A 9557-nucleotide genomic window follows, 5' to 3' on the forward strand; every position below is an offset into this window, starting at 1 on the left:
CCAGCGATTTGTTTTTTATATTGTGATAAATAGGTATACAGTGAAGCCATAGAAAGCCATTCTAGGGAAATCTAAGTTATCGCCCATGGGTAAAATTGGCAAAGTTTTAGTGCTAAAATGTGGTTGCTGAAAATTTGCATTCATAGCATATTCTTCTAAACCTATTTCGGACATAAAAGTAACTTAGGTTTTAAATGTTTTCCCGTGAAACAGAAGAGAGAGACCTAATAAAGCAATAAATGCCATTTGAAGGTTAGTAACAGTCTGCGGATTGATATGCGAGCTGTCGAAAGTCAAGGAAAATTCCATCCCGCCGAAAGCGGACTTTGAGCTCAACTGAGACGAAATCGTTTTTCGCATATGTATTCAAAAGGAAGCGGTATTTTGAAAAACTAATTACAGCTCAGTTTGTTTCTCACTAGGGACTACCTATGTGCAAAATATGAACGAAATTGATTTTTTTGACTTGTGCCACCACTTGGTCGATATTTGTGGAAAGCTGCTCTTAACCGCCTGAATCTGGAACAGACTGTTTGTTTTTGCCTGTTAGTGCCTCGTATGTCAAGCCAATATCTGTAATTGATCAAATAACAAAGAATCTGAGTAAATGACAATAGAACCTTGCAGTATCTGGTACTTAAGTTTTGTCTCAGGATCTAATAAACAGCTTGGTTTTCGTTCATCTATAAGCAGAGCTATTTCTTATTATAAGTAGGCTTTTTCTCAACTTTTCAATCCAGAGGTTTGCCGAGCAAAAGCCATGAAACACCATGATAACAAGTCTAACTGGAAACCCTTTACATTCACAAATATAATAAGAAACAAGGATTAATTTTGCCCTCAAATGCAGCTTCCTTTAACTTCAGGGAGTCTGTGCAACCAGACAGGCCACTGAAATTGAGGACAAGGTTATTGGTCTAATATATCAAGTATGGGTTCTACATACATGTATAATCATGTGATTTAGATTCAAACCTGGATCATGAAGGGCATCCCTTAGAAATATTACTTGGAATCCAGGTATGGACCCTTCTCTCAAACGGCCAACAATTCTTTTGAGCAAATGGTTAGGGTCCTCTCGCTGATGAAGTTTCTCCTGGGTCTCAGCATCGACCTCAGGTACCACCAGGCTGTTTCTGAACTCGATTCCTTTTTCTGCTTGAGACTTGATCTCATGTCTAAACAAGTAAACGGCCATAATTGACTTCAAGCAGTCTGTTGCATCCTCATCTTTTCTTGTGACAAACAAGTTAGAATTAATTTTCTCATTAGAGCACCTTACTTTAAGAATAAATAAAGTTGTTTGCAATGATTATTTACCGGTTGAGCAGGAGAGTGTGAAGTATTGATCAATATATTGATACTTCTTGCTCCTCGGAAAAAAGCCTGATAACATTATTTAGTATCATACTTGGTTCATGTTGCTAATTTATTTTAATCATGTGCAGTATTACATGGGTTTACATTAAGTGAAGCAAACATTTTTATTTCGGCAAGCACTTTCGATCCAAGTGCATGGCTCATAGTCTTCAGGAAACATCTTTCGTAGAAGAAGGATGGCCTCCTCAAAGGGAATGCCTTCATTTACAATGGGTTCTTGTAACCACAGCACATCACCAAGTGGAACAGCTGGATGGCACTCCAAACGAATACCTGCAAATAACAATTGAAGCAAATTGTAAAAAAAGTGGCTGATTTTTACAACAAACCAAATGTATTTAAAAATAATGGACAGTTTATTAGAAATGGGCATTTTCTGTTCTGGGAATCAAATATTGTAAAAAACAGGTAAACTGTATAAGGTCATGTTTTACACCATCCGAACTTCATACATCTACACAACGTCCATGGAACATTTACACTTACAAGTTGGTTACTCGCCTTAGGCTCAGTAAATATTGTCAAATATTTGCTTCACCTACTGCTCAGTTAATATTCACCAGTATATTTACTTTGCCTTTTGACAAATGATTGTTAAATATTAATAAATAAAACTTTTAGCAGCAATAACAAATTGGTACATTTTTTGTATTTTAATAGTTTTTATTTCAATGTAATAGGATTACAGTTGTTTTTAAACTAAATTGGTCACACACACAAAACACACCCACATTTGTACACAAGGACCTCAAACACACATTGCAAACTATCATAGCGTATCTCTTGCGAAAAGATGAAGTAAAGTAAAAATATTAGAATGATTAATACTGAAGGAAAGAGAAAGCTAACGTAACTTGATTCGTTCTCCTTACTGTATTTGCCCCATTTTACGAGATGGATGGGGAGTTTATTTTTAGATCTGGCGATTGTTGTCTCAAGCTGGAAAACCAACTTAATCTTCCCAGTGAACACTCTGAAAGATGGTATGACGTTTTTGCATCGTGATGAGTATATATGCCGTTACAAAAGTAACAATATGTGATTGATAAACAGATCATCTTTACACACTAAAATACCTAACATTATGTCTTTAACAGAAAGCAATTAAATTCTAACATCATGATCGCCTAACCATTTGATAACTTCTGCCCAAAACTTCTCAGTGTAGTAACAAGATACAAAAATATGTTTGAGGGATTCGTCCATTACACCACAGAAAGAACATAGTGGAGATGCTACAATGCTGATCTTACTGAGGAGCACGTTCGTGGCGAGACACCTGTTTAAAAGATTGTACTAAAATTCGCGCGACTTAGTATCCAGCGCCTCCCGGTGTGGTAAGCTGTGTATCTTTCTCCAATCTAACTCGTCATCTGCAAATTGGGCATTATATTTAAATGGAGCGGTCGGTGGAGTAATGATAATCTCGTAGTTCTTTATATATAATCTTTGATACAGCTTTACTTATTGAAACATTCTGTCCATTTAAAGATAGGAGAATGTAATCTTCTAAAATGAAAGGCTCATTAATAGTTGACATACAGGTTCTTAAGGAATGACGCCATTGTACCGGAAGTGCGTCAATCAAAGAAGCAATATTAAAAGCATCTAATGGTGACATATTAAGCTCCCTTACTGTAGAATTTGTGACAAGATCATGGTTCTCCGTAATTGAATCCCCTAATCTTAAACGTACAAATAAGTATTACAATAAACACTGAATACAATAAAGAATTACAAAGGCTGCGGATAATGATACCCATGTGCAGCCTGATGGGATTTGGTACGGTAGTTTGTTTTGTGAATTCTTGAAGCCACCACTATTTTGAAGCAAAAAATAATTATTCCTCATGACCAAAAAGAAAAAAAGAGAAGAGAATAGCACAAAATTTGGTTCTTATAATTAAATATATCTATGTATTTAAGGAGCTATGTTCAGGGGATGATATACTCTCCATCTATGTACCATTTATCAGGTTCCTTTTTGCAAAAGAAAGCCAATGTTCCTTCTTCTCTAGCGTGTTTCAACCTTGGCCACTGCTTCTTCCTGCTCTTGAATCTCTTTGGGTAAATCAGCATAAACTTTGACATCGACATCGTCTTTCATCTCCAGCGCCCTCTTAAAAACACGTTCACAGTCGGGATACCTGAGAAAACGTGCGATAATCGGCCGAGGTACCCCAGGTTTCTTTTTGCCCATTCGATGAACCCTCTGCGACTCCACGTCGCTTGCGCCATCTAACTCAAGATCTCTCGCTAAGAAGCGGTGGACAACTTTGCCGATGTTTTCATCTTCATTCAGGTCGCTTTCGGGGATTTCAAGAAAGCACAGGTTTTCTCTTCGATTGTAAACCTCTTGGTACGTGATACGCTGTGTTAACGCTTTAATCTCCTAAAGATTGTTGTCGGTTTTGCCTTTCAGCTCGTTCTCTTCAGAATTAATAAATTTCATTCCGTTGTCCATTTTGTTTACCAAGCTCTCCATTAAAGCAACTCTGTCATTTAGGGCGACTACATCTGACTGAACGCTCTTGATAGTGTTGTCAAGTCCCTTAATGTTTTCTAACACTCCCTCAACTTTCCTGTCTATGTCATCAAGCTTGCTAAGTACTTCATCCAGCTTCGACATTACTTTTATTACATCTGAAGCCGTATCCTTGGCGGACTTACCACTGTTCTGTTTCTTCTCTTTGGGAGAAAGGCTTTCATTGTCCGAACTACTGCTCCCTCTCATCTTTCGTTTAAAACAGTTAGGCGTGTTTTCGGCCATTAAAGAGGAATAACAAAGCTAGATAAGACTCGCAAAATTCGAAAATAGCGGGAGCGACGAGCAACACGTCCTCACTCCATGCCAGACCCAGACCCCTGCAATAATAAATTGGTACATGTATTATGTATAATCACAGGAAATATGAAATATTATGAAATGTTATGAGAAATACCTTGTGCATTTAGTCTCAAATATTTTGTAATCTTTGACACTGGTGTTGATTTTGCCTTCTGCCTTGCATCGCTTATAAGTTGTATGATGGTAATATGATGCTCACTGCCCATGGTGCGGAGAGAACTAAATTCTCCATCAGTAACAAATCCTTAAATTAAGACGAAAATAGCAGGAAAACTCGAGTGAAAGACCAGGTAACGAGGGCATCTTTAGCAGATGGGTTGGATGTTTGAATCACTTAGCCACATGCAGAACCCTTTACAGTGGTTACCAATAACATGCGACCTACGGCATTCAAAAGAGTCGGATAAAATTGCGTTTTGGTGGACGTCAATCAAAGAAAAGCTGTTGAAATTATTTTGAATTCTGACAAGATTTCAAGGTAACCCTGTAAGAAACTAAGAATTTTACCTCACTAAGAGAAGGTACACTGTATTTAAATTCATTCTCCAGCCAGATCAAGCGCAAATAAAAGGTATTTTTTAAATATAAATTTTGATTTTCACTGCACGTGATAATTTGCTCACTTGCACGCATCGCTGATTTAATGGTCAGGTGTAGCGATTTCAAATGTTTCATAAAAAAATACGGCTTTGTCTAAGCAATGCGCATTTTTAGATAGCCTGTCTTGGAAATCAACTTTCATAAAGTCTGCCATCTGTCAGCAGATAAAACTCTCAATTTTTTCGTTCTGTTGCCTTGAAATTTTCTCAGAATTCAAAACAATTTCAACGACTTTTCTTTGATTGACGTCCACCAAAACGCAACTTTATCGGAGTCTTTTGAAGGCGTTAGGTCGCGTGTTATTGGTAACCGCTGTAAACATATGCATCGTAACTGCGCTTGTTACAGAAAAGAAACAACAAGGCAGGCTCCAAGGTCACCATATAACAATAACAACAGTAACAATAACAGTGACAATAAAATGTACAAAATTATTACCAACAACAGTCATTCCCACACCAACCATGACTTTCCTCAACTCTTCATAAGTTCCCGCAATTTAGAATCCTTCATTCCTTTAAATGGCATCAGTTGTACTGGCAAAGCATAAAGTTTTCTATTCCTGCTTGTGTCCACAATCATGAAAACCTTCAAGTGGGTCGCAGCTACCCGCTTCTTCATGAACAGCTGCTTTGTGTACAGGAGAAGATGTGCAGAATTCCTGAAGATCTTTGTCTACATCATGTGCTGTCTCCAACTCAAGGCAAGCCTTCTTCAGTTCAATTACTTTTTTTAGTATGTCTTGAAACCCTACTAAGTCCCATGCAAGTCCCATCAGCAGTGACTCAGATGGGCTATTTTTGCTTCTGTGCTTCTCATACTTGGTGCGTGCATCTACCTCTCCTTCCCGTAGAAACTCCGAATCATTATCCAGAATTGTGGTCGAATCCTCAGATCTTCCAGCAAGACATCAGATCTGTCCTTCAAGCCAAGAAGCCTAGCAAATTTCTTACGGTTCTGATATTCAGCCCTACAGTTATCTAACTCGCCATCATCAAGGTTTTCATCTCCAGTCCACTTTCCTTTTACACTTTCTCTCAAATCTTGGCGGACATCACAAGCATCTGCCTTTATCCACCATCTTCCACATGGGTTACTTTCATAAGCATTATTCAGAGCTTGCACCTACAAAGAAAATCCAGTTCCCAGCACTGTAGTTTTATGTAGAGAGAAGGCTTTTCTAGTCAAGTGAAGACAGAAGTTAGTTGCCCCTGGCAACCAGGCTCTGCTAGAGATCAACTGACTATGGGAACAAATGACAATAAATGTATGAATATTATAATAATTTATATATTCATGCTCCGTAACACCAAGTTGTAACCAATTTTTTTTTTAGGTATCACAAACCGACATCAGATAACACTGACCTGATCATGCACTATGACATAAACTTACTGACTGATGAATGAATACTCCAAGTGGTGCTAAAGATGACATTGAAAGGTGGCAATATTAGCTTCTAAATGAGTACAGTGTTCACGTAGTGAAAATAAAAAGACTGACCCCATATCAGAACACAAACCCTGGAACAAAAAATTGAGAGAAGACCTGCATATACCTGGATAGAAGCATCTCTGGAAACTCCAGCCAGGCTGATCCTCTTTTTGAGCTGTGTTGGTCCTAGGCCAGCAACATTAACAAGTGCGTGGTAAATAAATTTACGAGAACAAGAAAAACACACCAGTTATTATACCGTAATTGAATGGGAAAACCACCCGACCTTACGGTGGCCCACAAGTGCACTCTGAATTCCAAATGACACTCCCAATTCTTTAAGTCCACTCCAAATTCTAAAAACTCACTCCGAATTCTTAAAACTCACTCCGAATTCTTAAACCTCACTCCGAATTCTAAAAACTCACTCTGAATTCTGTTGAGCTGGAATCGCCAGGGACTAGCTTTTTGAAATGTATCACGCAATGTTAGCTACATTTTCAAGATGGCGGCAGCAAACTTTTCACCATCACTAAAATGTGAAGTTTGCACAGCAACAGTGAGGCTTTACAGCAAATTTTGTGCCACCTGTGTTGCTGAACTTGATGAAGAAACACTAGCACTGAAATATTATTTCAACGAAGGATACGAGTACGAGGTTATTCTGTGCTTTTTGTTGAAATACCACGGAATAGAAATGAGCCTGCGAACGCTCAAAGATAGATTCAAGTCACTTGGCCTTCGACGACGGAAACTATTGCATACAAATGACCAGGATGTCAGAGCTAGAATACAGGAGGAGTTAGATGGGCCTGGCTGTTTATCGGGCTACAGGAACACGTGGCATACTTTGCGCCGTGAGGGTTATCAGGTGTCGAGGCAAGCAGTGGTGACATGCTTACAAGAAATGGACCCTAAGGGGTGCGAAAGAAGCAAAGGCGGAAGCACAAGAGAAGAGTTTACACTAATCCAGGACCGAACTACTGTTGGCATATTGATGGGTATGATAGATTGAAACCTGACGGGTTCGCAGTCCATGGCTGTATTGGCGGTTACAGCCGAAAGGTAATATGGTTAAGGTTGGATAACACAAACAGTAATCCCGTAGTGATCGGGAGATATTACATGGATGCCGTGAAAGAATACGGAGGATGCCCCCTGAAGGTTAGAACTGACTGTGGTACTGAAAACGGCCTTGTAGCAGCAGCACAATGCTATTTCATTGGCAATGATCTGGCACATATTTATGGAACCTCACCGCATAACCAACAAATAGAAGGGTGGTGGTCGTACCTAAGACAAGACTTAACTACTTGGTGGATCAACTTTTTCAAGGACTTACTGGAACAACAAGTTTTCACTACTGGTAATGAAATACAGATGGAGTGCTTGTGGTTCTGTTTTTCCAGACTGATTCAGCAAGATTTGGACAGGGTAAAAGAATACTGGAACAGCCACTACATTAGAGAGTCACGCCATGACACTGTAAAGGGAAGACCCAATGAGTTGTTTTACTTACCTGAACTGCGCGGTACTGAGGATTTTCTTGCTCCTGTGAGTGCACAGCAGTGTGACTATATCACAGAGAATTACCTTCCGCTTGCAGAGAGCACCAATGAATACCAGGAGTATTTTCAGTATGCTTTTGAAACTGAAGGACTTTCAAACCCCCAAAACTGGCGGGAAGGCTTAGATTTGTACCATAATTTTTATAGGTATGCATCCAGTTGACTATTTCAGAGTCAGACATACCTGCCGTAACTCAGATTTATTTGAATTATATCGAAGATCGGATATTAAGTTTGTTTTCGGATGATACACCTGTTTCAAATCTTTACTAACAAAATTGTTCCTGTATGTGGGGCAAACATGTCTGATTGGCCAATTAGAAGCTACAACACATGAATGGTTTCCCTACACTGTCAGGCCACCAAACGTGCATTGTCTTAGGGTCAAGGGGGGTGCAACCACATAGTCATGTGGTATGACATCATTAAAACAAGAAATCATACCCGCCTTGAAATGTTATCGTCATGGGTCATTTTTTTGTCTCGTTGTCATGACAAAGGATATATGATGTGGCTTTGGCGGTCCCTTTGTAAATGTAAGCATTTTTGTGTAATTTGTTATTTGAAGAACTTTCTTTTCTTATCATTTTGTGTTTCAATCATTGTAAGATGTAGTATTGTAGGAATACAACAATAGTTTCTCTGATATGTGCTTTCAAAAGAAATATTGTTTAGTTATAACATGAACCCGGTGGTTCAAAAACAGGCCTTGTAACATTTATGATCAGTTCTAGTCTCCTTCTATCGGTTTTGATTTATCACAATCCAATTTTTTACTGGTTTTCTTGTTCAAAAAACCATATATTGCGTTATCCAACATGACTAAAGCCATGCGATACACGATGCAAGTCACTTTGTATAATTTTTTTATTGCCTGAAACGTCTCGAAAATTCAATTTCATTTTATTGGTAAAATTCTTTTTATTCCTGCAGGCCAACTTTTAAAATCACATAGAGTTTTAGATACAGAATCTGGGCCACAAAAAGGGGCCACTAATACTATATCATACTAAGGGAATGGTTACAAACTAACGATTCTTTTGTGTAACAGAACATGTTTGTCAGTTTGTTATATATATATATATATAATACAACTTTTATTTTCTTCTACTTTAGAGAAACACAAAAGTAATCTTCATATGTACTACAATTTATTAGCAGATATGACCAGCTGGTTTTTTTTGGAATATCGAAAATGGAAATTCGATTTTCATACTAATACACCACAAAGATTGCTGTATAAACTACTCATAACGGAATGATGATTACAACAACACAAAACCTCATTGCTGAACTGTAATGTGAAACCCTTTGAATGCTTTTTAAGGTTTTCTGGTGTTTGAGAGGACAAAGTTGAAATTTGAAGGAAAACACAAATACAACTTAATGATACATTGTTGGAAAAAAACATCCCACCTCCCTGATAAAACTTTAGTCTAGAAGTTCAGAATCTTTTGTTTTCAATTGTGCAATTTTCTAGGAGCTTCATGCCTTTGAAAATGCGCCACCTTTGCAAATAGCCAGAAGCAAAACGTGTTCAAACTCCTTCATGCCAGTCAAGTGTGCCACAGGGAATGTAATTTCCCTACTACATGCTCCTACTTGAGGAAAGCAGATGGTGTGCTTGCGATTTCTCTCCCTGCAATCATGGTCGAAATGTGCTGTTATAGTGAGTGGTTCTCCATTCACAGGGCAATGTTTTTGTACTGATAACCAGCCAAGTACTC

At 38.3% G+C, this 9557-nt stretch overlaps 1 long non-coding RNA gene and 1 pseudogene across 1 annotated transcript; both read right to left on the reverse strand.

Moving 5' to 3' along the window:
- Positions 1–1171: 1171 nt before the first annotated feature.
- LOC146470104 (uncharacterized) lies at positions 1172–4497 on the reverse strand. The gene is made up of 3 exons (XR_014867021.1): positions 4323–4497; positions 1501–1653; positions 1172–1235 (listed from the first exon to the last, which is right to left on the reverse strand). It is a non-coding gene; the product is annotated as an uncharacterized LOC146470104 (long non-coding RNA).
- A 4818-nt stretch (positions 4498–9315) lies between these two features.
- Positions 9316–9557, reverse strand: part of LOC146470105 (uncharacterized) — a 2271-nt pseudogene continuing 2029 nt past the window's right edge.

The sequence above is a fragment of the Pavona decussata genome, unplaced genomic scaffold (genome assembly GCF_977016875.1).
Source record: "Pavona decussata unplaced genomic scaffold, jaPavDecu1.1 SCAFFOLD_114, whole genome shotgun sequence".
Taxonomy (NCBI): Eukaryota; Metazoa; Cnidaria; class Anthozoa; order Scleractinia; family Agariciidae; genus Pavona; species Pavona decussata.